Below are 7,793 nucleotides of genomic sequence, written 5' to 3' on the forward strand. Positions count from 1 at the left end.
TTACCTCCCCGAGCTGCACTCTGTTTATTTACTGATCAGCTGCTACCCTCTCTGCTGAAATTAAATGTCTCAGAAATGGGCTAATAGTTGCACACCCACCTTCGCCGACTATCGTGTACCTATACAATGTTTCTTACACACTCATCCTCATACTCAAATAGCCTTCCACGGCCAAGTGCACACACACAAACACCCAACTTTCAAAAATACACAGATACCTCAATCCCATATTCTGTCAGGCACCAACATCTTTCCTGTATTGCAATGTCCTGTGTTGTGTGCTCCACAGAAAGTTAGCTTCATGCCCGAAGTGGGCTCATGCGAAATGGAATCTCTCGAATGTACAATTATTTTCTTGATTTATTATGTAAATGCTTTTCTTTTCACCTCTACCTCAACAGCTAACCATATTATAAGGTTGGTATTTTTGATTGTGCTGATTGTGCTCTATTTTTTTTCTAATTGAATTAAGGCTGAGGAGACGAAGATGCATAACTACAAGTTCAAATATGATGCCATCTATGAGAATGAGAAAAGCAGGATCATTAATGCGGCATTGCAAGACAAAGCAACTAACGCGGCAACAGAAAATTGCCAACGCGTGACCCCGCGCGTTATTTCATTCATAGACAAGCAAGTTCTAAATCCCCCGGATAATGAAGATAATGCAACATCTGGAACTGTAAGTGTTCTGCAAGGTCTATTTACCAGCCAGTGAGCTGTTAGGGGCAGCACGGTGGCACAATGGTTAGCACTGCTGCCTCGCAATGCCAGGGACCCGGGTTCAATTCCAGCCTCGGTGACTCTGGATATTTACTGATAGCAGCACGTTTTCCCCGGGGACTCTGGTTTCCTCCCACAGATGTGCAGATTAGGTGGATTGGTAAATTGCCCCGGAGGGTGGGGTTGCAGGAATAGAACGGGGGGTTGGGTCTGGGTAAGGTGCTCTTTGAAAGGGTCGGTGCAGACTCGATGGGCCAAATGGCCTCCTTCTGCACTGTAGAGATTCTATGATCTTCTATGATTCTATTTGCACTATATTTCACCATGAAAAACTTGTGATGTATGCAGATAAAAAAAACAATGTATTTGAAATTGTGCAAATTCTATTTCCTACACTATCAGTGTATCCAGAAATACAAATTGCCACCTTCTGAGTTTTCCAATCATTCATATTACAGATTGTAAAAATGAATTTGAGGTGCAGGATATCTCATATGTGCACCTGGCATGGGATCTGAAGGCCTAAAATACTGAATGTTGAATTCGTTAGGAAGAGTGCAACCTGTCGCTTTTATGTTCAAGTCTTCAATTATTCCTGATTCAGTAACCTTCTTCATAAGCTCTCTGAAATATCAAACCATATCTCAAGCAGAACTCCAATGAGCAACACATCCGACACTCTCCATAGTTAATGGACTAATACAAATGGCGTAGTCTAATAAGCCTGATCTTGTTTTGAAAACATGTCATGACCACTAATCGGAGGGTTTATCATATAAAACAAGAGCAGATTCATTTGCGCCCTTTAGGGAAGAGAACTATCGTTTTTATTATGATAATAATCATAATAAACTTTATTAGTGTCACAAGTAGCACTGAAATGAGGACGGCACAGTAGCTCAGTGGTTAGCACTTTTGCTTCACAGCACCAGGGTCCCAGGTTTGCTTCCCGGCTTGAGTCACTATCTGTGTGGGGTCTCCACATTCTCCCCGTGTCTGCGTGGGTTTCCTCCCTTTGCTTAGGTTTCCTCCCACAAGTCCCAAAAGTAGGTAATTTGGACACCCTGAATTCTCCCTCAGTGTATCCGAACAGGCGCCGAAATGGGACGACTAGGGGATTTTCACAGTGTTAATGTAAATCTACTTGTGACAATAAAGATTATCATTATATTATTATTAATGCAAAAATCATTCGGCTCCAGTCCCAAATCGGCGTAGCTTGGCTATTAGCTGACAGCCAATTGTATCAACCAATTAAAAAGAATCTCTCACCAGCAATGAAAGAAAGTGACACTAAGCTATTCCCTGGTTACTGGACTTGGGTAGTCATGGCGACCTTGGCCACGGCCTCCGTACCCTGAGGTTGTGATATTAAAGGTTCACGTGGCCATGCTTTTCACTTCCAAACCAGGAAGGGAATATTCAGCAAAAAGCGGGCACCGAACATCCCGCTCTCAGATTCTTCTTGACAGCAGCCACGGACTAAAATGACAGCTTAGTGAGTGAATTGAAACCACATTTCATTGTATCCTCACAGGTGGAACCAACAAATGATATGCCCCTGAAGGTCATGAAGAATCCTCGAGGGAAAATACAAAACGACCAGGTTAACCAAAAAATGTAAAATACATCAAAGTAAATTTACACAATACCTATGTCGTGTGGGATGAATTTTTCAAAGTTTTATTTCTAGTGCCAAGGTTCACTAGTGTGAGTGGTCAGAAATTCAGGCACAATTTTGTCGCACCTGCCCCTTTTTATGAACTAAATGTTATTGAGTCTGCACTTCACAGCGGGCACTCAAAAATGGTCCCTTCGGGCCTCCAACGTAGACTTAGGTTGCACAACATGTCTCACTCCTGCCAGTTCTAGGCTGCCTGGGTGCTCAATGACAATTCGTACCATGGTTTGTCCAGCAATTTACAACTGTTGGAAAACTACCGTTGGTAGGGGTAACATAGAGGGGAAATATACAGTGAATGGCAAAACGTTTAAGAATATCAAAAGTCAGAGAGAGCTGGGCGTGCAGCTCCACAGATATTTGATGGTGGCAACACAATTGGACAAGGTAGTCAAGAAAGCATACAGAATGTTTGCCTTCATTAGGCATCAACTATAAAAACTAACTGCAGGGGGCGGGGAGGACGGAAGAGACAGAGAACAATAGAGGAGAGCCAGGGAGGTGAGGGGGTGGGGAGGAGGCAGGGAAACGTTAACCAACCTGACATCCACAGGAACAGAGAAAAAGGAGAACACAGGACGGGAGGGCCGGCGGAAGCAGCAGCGTGCACGAGAAGATAACAGCACCAGACCCACTCAAGGATTGCCCTCCGGAAGTGCCTCGCAGCCACAAACGGATGTCTGCTTACATGTATATAGATATATCATATCCTGTGTACATAACGGCAAAATATACTCTGTGCAAAAACCCAATAAAAAACATTTTTTTTTAAAGTATAAAAACTGGCAAGTAATGCTACAGTTGTGTAGAACCTTGGTAAGGCCGCACTTGGAATATTGCGCGCAATTCTGGTCACCACACTACCAGTAGGAGGTGCAGGCTTTGGAGAGGGTGCAGAGGAGGTTTACCAGGGTGTTGCCTGGTCTGGAATGTGTTAGCTAGGCGGAGAGGCTGAATAGATTCAGACTATTTTCATTAGAACGACGGAGGTTGAAGGACGACCTGATAGAGGTCTACAAGATTATGAGCGGCACGGATAGAGTGGATGGGCAGGCACTCTTTCCCAGTATGGGGGGAGCAGTCACTAGGGGGCATAGGTTTAAGGTCCATGGGGCAAGGTTTAGAGGAGATGTGCGAGGCAGGTCTTTTATGCAGAAGGTGGTGAGTGCCTGGAGCTCGCTGATAGGGGACATTGTGGAAGCAGATAAAATAACGGTGTTCAAAAGGCATCTCAACAAATACGTGGATAGGATGGGTATAGAGGGATACGGCACAAGGAAGTGCTGAGGATTGTGGCAGTCTTGGAGGGCCGAAGGGCCTGTTGTGCTGTATTGTTTGTTGTTCTCTGAAAAGGAGGATGGTACAGAGTAGGGTGGAAACAGTTGACGCAAAGGGGTTGAGCAGATTTTTAAAAGCAGAGTGACATGGAGCGGGTCACTGGTCTGGGGCCTTTAATGGGATTCATGTGTACATCTCCCGTTACCTATTGTCTAATATGTGCATATACCCCGTTAACCATTGTCGCATGTCCAGAAAGGATTATGGTCTGGTAATTCTGTTCCTGATTTAACAATGCTTCCATGGGATCCAGAATACGGAATACACAATACAGAAAGTGGTTAAAATTGTTCATGATCATAATTTTAATTGTGACTGTGCTCTTCCTGCAGAATCCCAGACCCAGAGACTATGAAGCTACTCAGTAGTACATCTGTCCAAAGTGACGCCAGTCCTGGCAAACACGATTTGTGAGAAGCGGTCTTGAACAGTGACCAAGAGAAAAATCTCAGACTCGCACACCTGGTTTGCAATCAATTAACTCGTTAATTGTTCTACTAATTTTACGCATTTTCCTCAGGTGCTGAATTCTGACATCACCTAACTTTGAACAGTGAATGACCACTTTGACTATCTCTTGCAAATTTACAATAGAAACTCAAGTCAAAATTAATTTGATGAGGGCAACACGATGGCGCAGTGGGTAGCACTGCTGCCTCATGGCACCGAGGTCCCAGGTTCGATCGCGGCCTTGGGTCACTATCCGTGTGGAGTTTGCACATTCTCCCGATGTTTGTGTGGGTTTCACCCCCACAACCCAAAAATGTGCAGTGTTGGTGGATTGACCACGTTAAATTGCCCCATAAGTGGAAAAAAATTATTTGGGTACTCTGAATTTAAAAAAAATTAATTTGATGGAACAAAACCCTTAATTTACTTATTTGTCCCGTTATAGAAAAGTACCCCAAAATATTGTTGGACGTCCCAATTGTACAATAAATTTCCATTATTTGAACATTTATCCATTCTATAAAATGCACCTTTAAATCTACAGACTGACAGGAACATTTGCCAACACGAGGAATGCAGTGCAGAGTGAGGGATTTAAACCAAGGTGCAACATTAAATTTGAACAATCAGCATTATTAAACAAACCTAAAAGCATATTTACAAGAAAATGACGGGGCAGCTGTACAACATTGCTTTGGAATTCATATCCAAAGAATCAGTTCCAGGATGCCTTACATGCCTTGGATACACATGCAGGTAGTGCGTTTAGTGAGTTGAACTGGAACTCCATATCTGAAACTGAGGAGTGCTTGGAGTTACTGTAGGGTGTATACGGCATGTTGTAAGTTTTCTGACGCTCCTGTCGTCTTCCCAGAATTATACATTCCGTCGATAACTAGAATATGTGGAAGGTCATCAATGAATAGCAGTGATGGTCACAACACTTCAGGTAAATTCAGTCAACAGCACACCTGGAGCTATTCTTACAAGTGCCAGTCAATGACCATCTCCAACAAGAAAGGATTTAACCATCGCCTCTTGACACTTAATGACATTACCATTGCTAAATCCGCACTAACACCTTCCTGGGATGCTGTATTGACCACTGGATTCCCCATATGAATACTGTGGCTATCAGAGGAGGTCAAAGGCTAGTTATCCTGCAGTAAGTGACTCACCACCTGACGCCCCACTCCCATCAAAACCATCTACAAGGCACAAGTCAGGAGTGTAATGGAATACTCTCCATTTGCCTGGATGAGTGCAACTCCAATAACACTCAAGAAGCTCGATACCATCCAGGTCAACACAGCCCACTTGGTTGCTAATCCTTCCACAAAAGTCCAACTGCAATCACCCCTTCCGAGTAAATATTTAAATATCTGTCAGGACGTGACTTTCAACAGGAGGACATTAATCTTCACAAGTGCATTTATTGACCTGTTAATAAGATGAAAGCTCACAAGATGTAAACCTAACATGCTGCAAGCACAATTTATTGACGTATTTTTAATTGTTCATTGTGAGTGGATGTTTCTTTTGTTGCAGCCACTGCAGATCATCACCAATAATAGACAACTCAAGTGAAAAAAAATCACCTTCTATTGCTCTTAAGTCGCTGTGAAATCTAACCAATAAAAAAAATCATATATATTCTGGCCCCAATATATTCAACCTGCTGATAAGTCACTGAACTACCCTGTGATTGAAAATGTATCCCTTAATCACATGACTGCACCATTACAGAATGTCTTCTTCAGTCACATATGTAGACCAATATATGGAATACATCCTTACCTAACCTCGCTATCCCATTGTAGAGATATGTTGAATTGCTTATCCGCACAAATATAAAAAGATAGCTGAAAATCCATTGCATGCATCATCATAATGTACCTTTAAACCACGTGCCTGTGTTGTATTCCAGATATTTAGGCCATGGGGCAGCCCCAGTAAAGGCGGTAAGCGTTACATACTTCAGATTTTACCTACAAAGACGCATACACAAAGACTCACATCTATATCTAACAAACATAGTTTCAGTTTACTCCTATATAATAACAAGTGAATGCCATGTTTAAGTTCATCACCCAAATAATATTGAACAGTCAATTAATATACATGTAAAGACTGCAACTTTGTTTGCTGCACCTTTTTCTAAATGTACATATAAACCTTTTGGTTATTTTACTGAAGTAAAATAATATCCTTAATTGTTGTTGTTTGCATTATAGAAAGTGTAAGTTTTAATCTGTGTGCAAAATTCTAAGATATATCTCCTTAAATCACCTGTCTGTGCATTACAGTAATGTTAGTTTTAAATTGCTTGCTTTCAATATTTCAGAGAGTGTATATTTCAATCACCTGGCTATAGCATTGCAGAAAATGTAACAGTAAAGTTACTCTCTGCTCAATTAAATAAAATGTCTCCTTAAAACTCTTGCTTGCATGATTCCAGAGAAAATTGTGTGCCTGATTATGGAGAATGTTTCCTTAAATTACATGTATCCCCTCTGTGAATGAGTCTACCTATGTAGACCAATATATGGAATACATCCTTACCCAACCTCGCTATCCCATTGTAGAAATATGTTGAATTGCTTATCCGCACAAATATAAAAAGATATCTTAAAATCGATTGCATGCATCATCATAATGTACCTTTAAACCACGTGCCTGTGTTGTATTCCAGATATTTAGGCCATGGGGCAGCCCCAGTAAAGGCGGTAAGCGTTACATACTTCAGATTTTACCTACAAAGTCGCATACACAAAGACTCACATCTATATCTAACAAACATAGTTTCAGTTTACTCCTATATGATAACAAGTGAATGTCATGTTTAAGGTCATCACCCAAATAACATTGAACAGTCAATTAATATACATGTAAAGACTGAAACTTCAACTTGTTTGCTGCACCTTTTTCTAAATGTACATATAAACCTTTTGGTTATGGAGTAAAATAATATCCTTAATTGTTGTTGTTTACATTATAGAAAGTGTAAGTTTTAATCTGTGTGCAAAATTCTAAGATATATCTCCTTAAATCACCTGTCTGTGCATTACAGTAATGTTAGTTTTAAATTACTTGCTTTCAATATTTCAGAGAGTGTATATTTCAATCACCTGGCTATAGCATTGCAGAAAATGTAACAGTTACTGTAACAGTCTGCTCAATTAAATAAAATGTCTCCTTAAAACTCTTGCTTGCATGATTCCAGAGAAAATTGTGTGCCTGATTATGGAGAATGCTTCCTTAAATTACATGTATCCCCTCTGTGAATGACTCACTGTTGAGGTGTGTATATACTTAAGCAATCAAAAGTTCATTTACTTTGTAAATTTGGGCTCATGAAGTTTTCTTTATGGCTGTTGTGGACAAATAGTTTCCAGTCTGACAAATGGTCATTTGGAGTTACCATTTAGTGGAGTAAGTAGGTAGACACATCCTAAGGAACTGGGATAGTATAAATGTGCAGGCAGATAACTTTTTTTCACTTCAGTATTGCTAAAAGAGGACATTTTGTCAAAGCTTTTCATCTTGCACTCATTAGGACAATTGCAAGAATGCCGATTGTGAGAACACCAGGTTAAAGTCC

The 7,793-nt window shown here is 41.0% G+C and overlaps 1 long non-coding RNA gene across 1 annotated transcript; it reads left to right on the forward strand.

Moving 5' to 3' along the window:
* The first annotated feature begins 609 nt into the window (after window positions 1-609).
* On the forward strand, window positions 610-7,394 carry LOC119976259. The gene is made up of 3 exons (XR_005462891.1): window positions 610-682; window positions 2,261-2,329; window positions 4,075-7,394. It is a non-coding gene; the product is annotated as an uncharacterized LOC119976259 (long non-coding RNA).
* Window positions 7,395-7,793: the final 399 nt, after the last annotated feature.

Source organism: Scyliorhinus canicula, chromosome 13 (genome assembly GCF_902713615.1).
Source record: "Scyliorhinus canicula chromosome 13, sScyCan1.1, whole genome shotgun sequence".
NCBI classification, from domain to species: domain Eukaryota; kingdom Metazoa; phylum Chordata; class Chondrichthyes; order Carcharhiniformes; family Scyliorhinidae; genus Scyliorhinus; species Scyliorhinus canicula.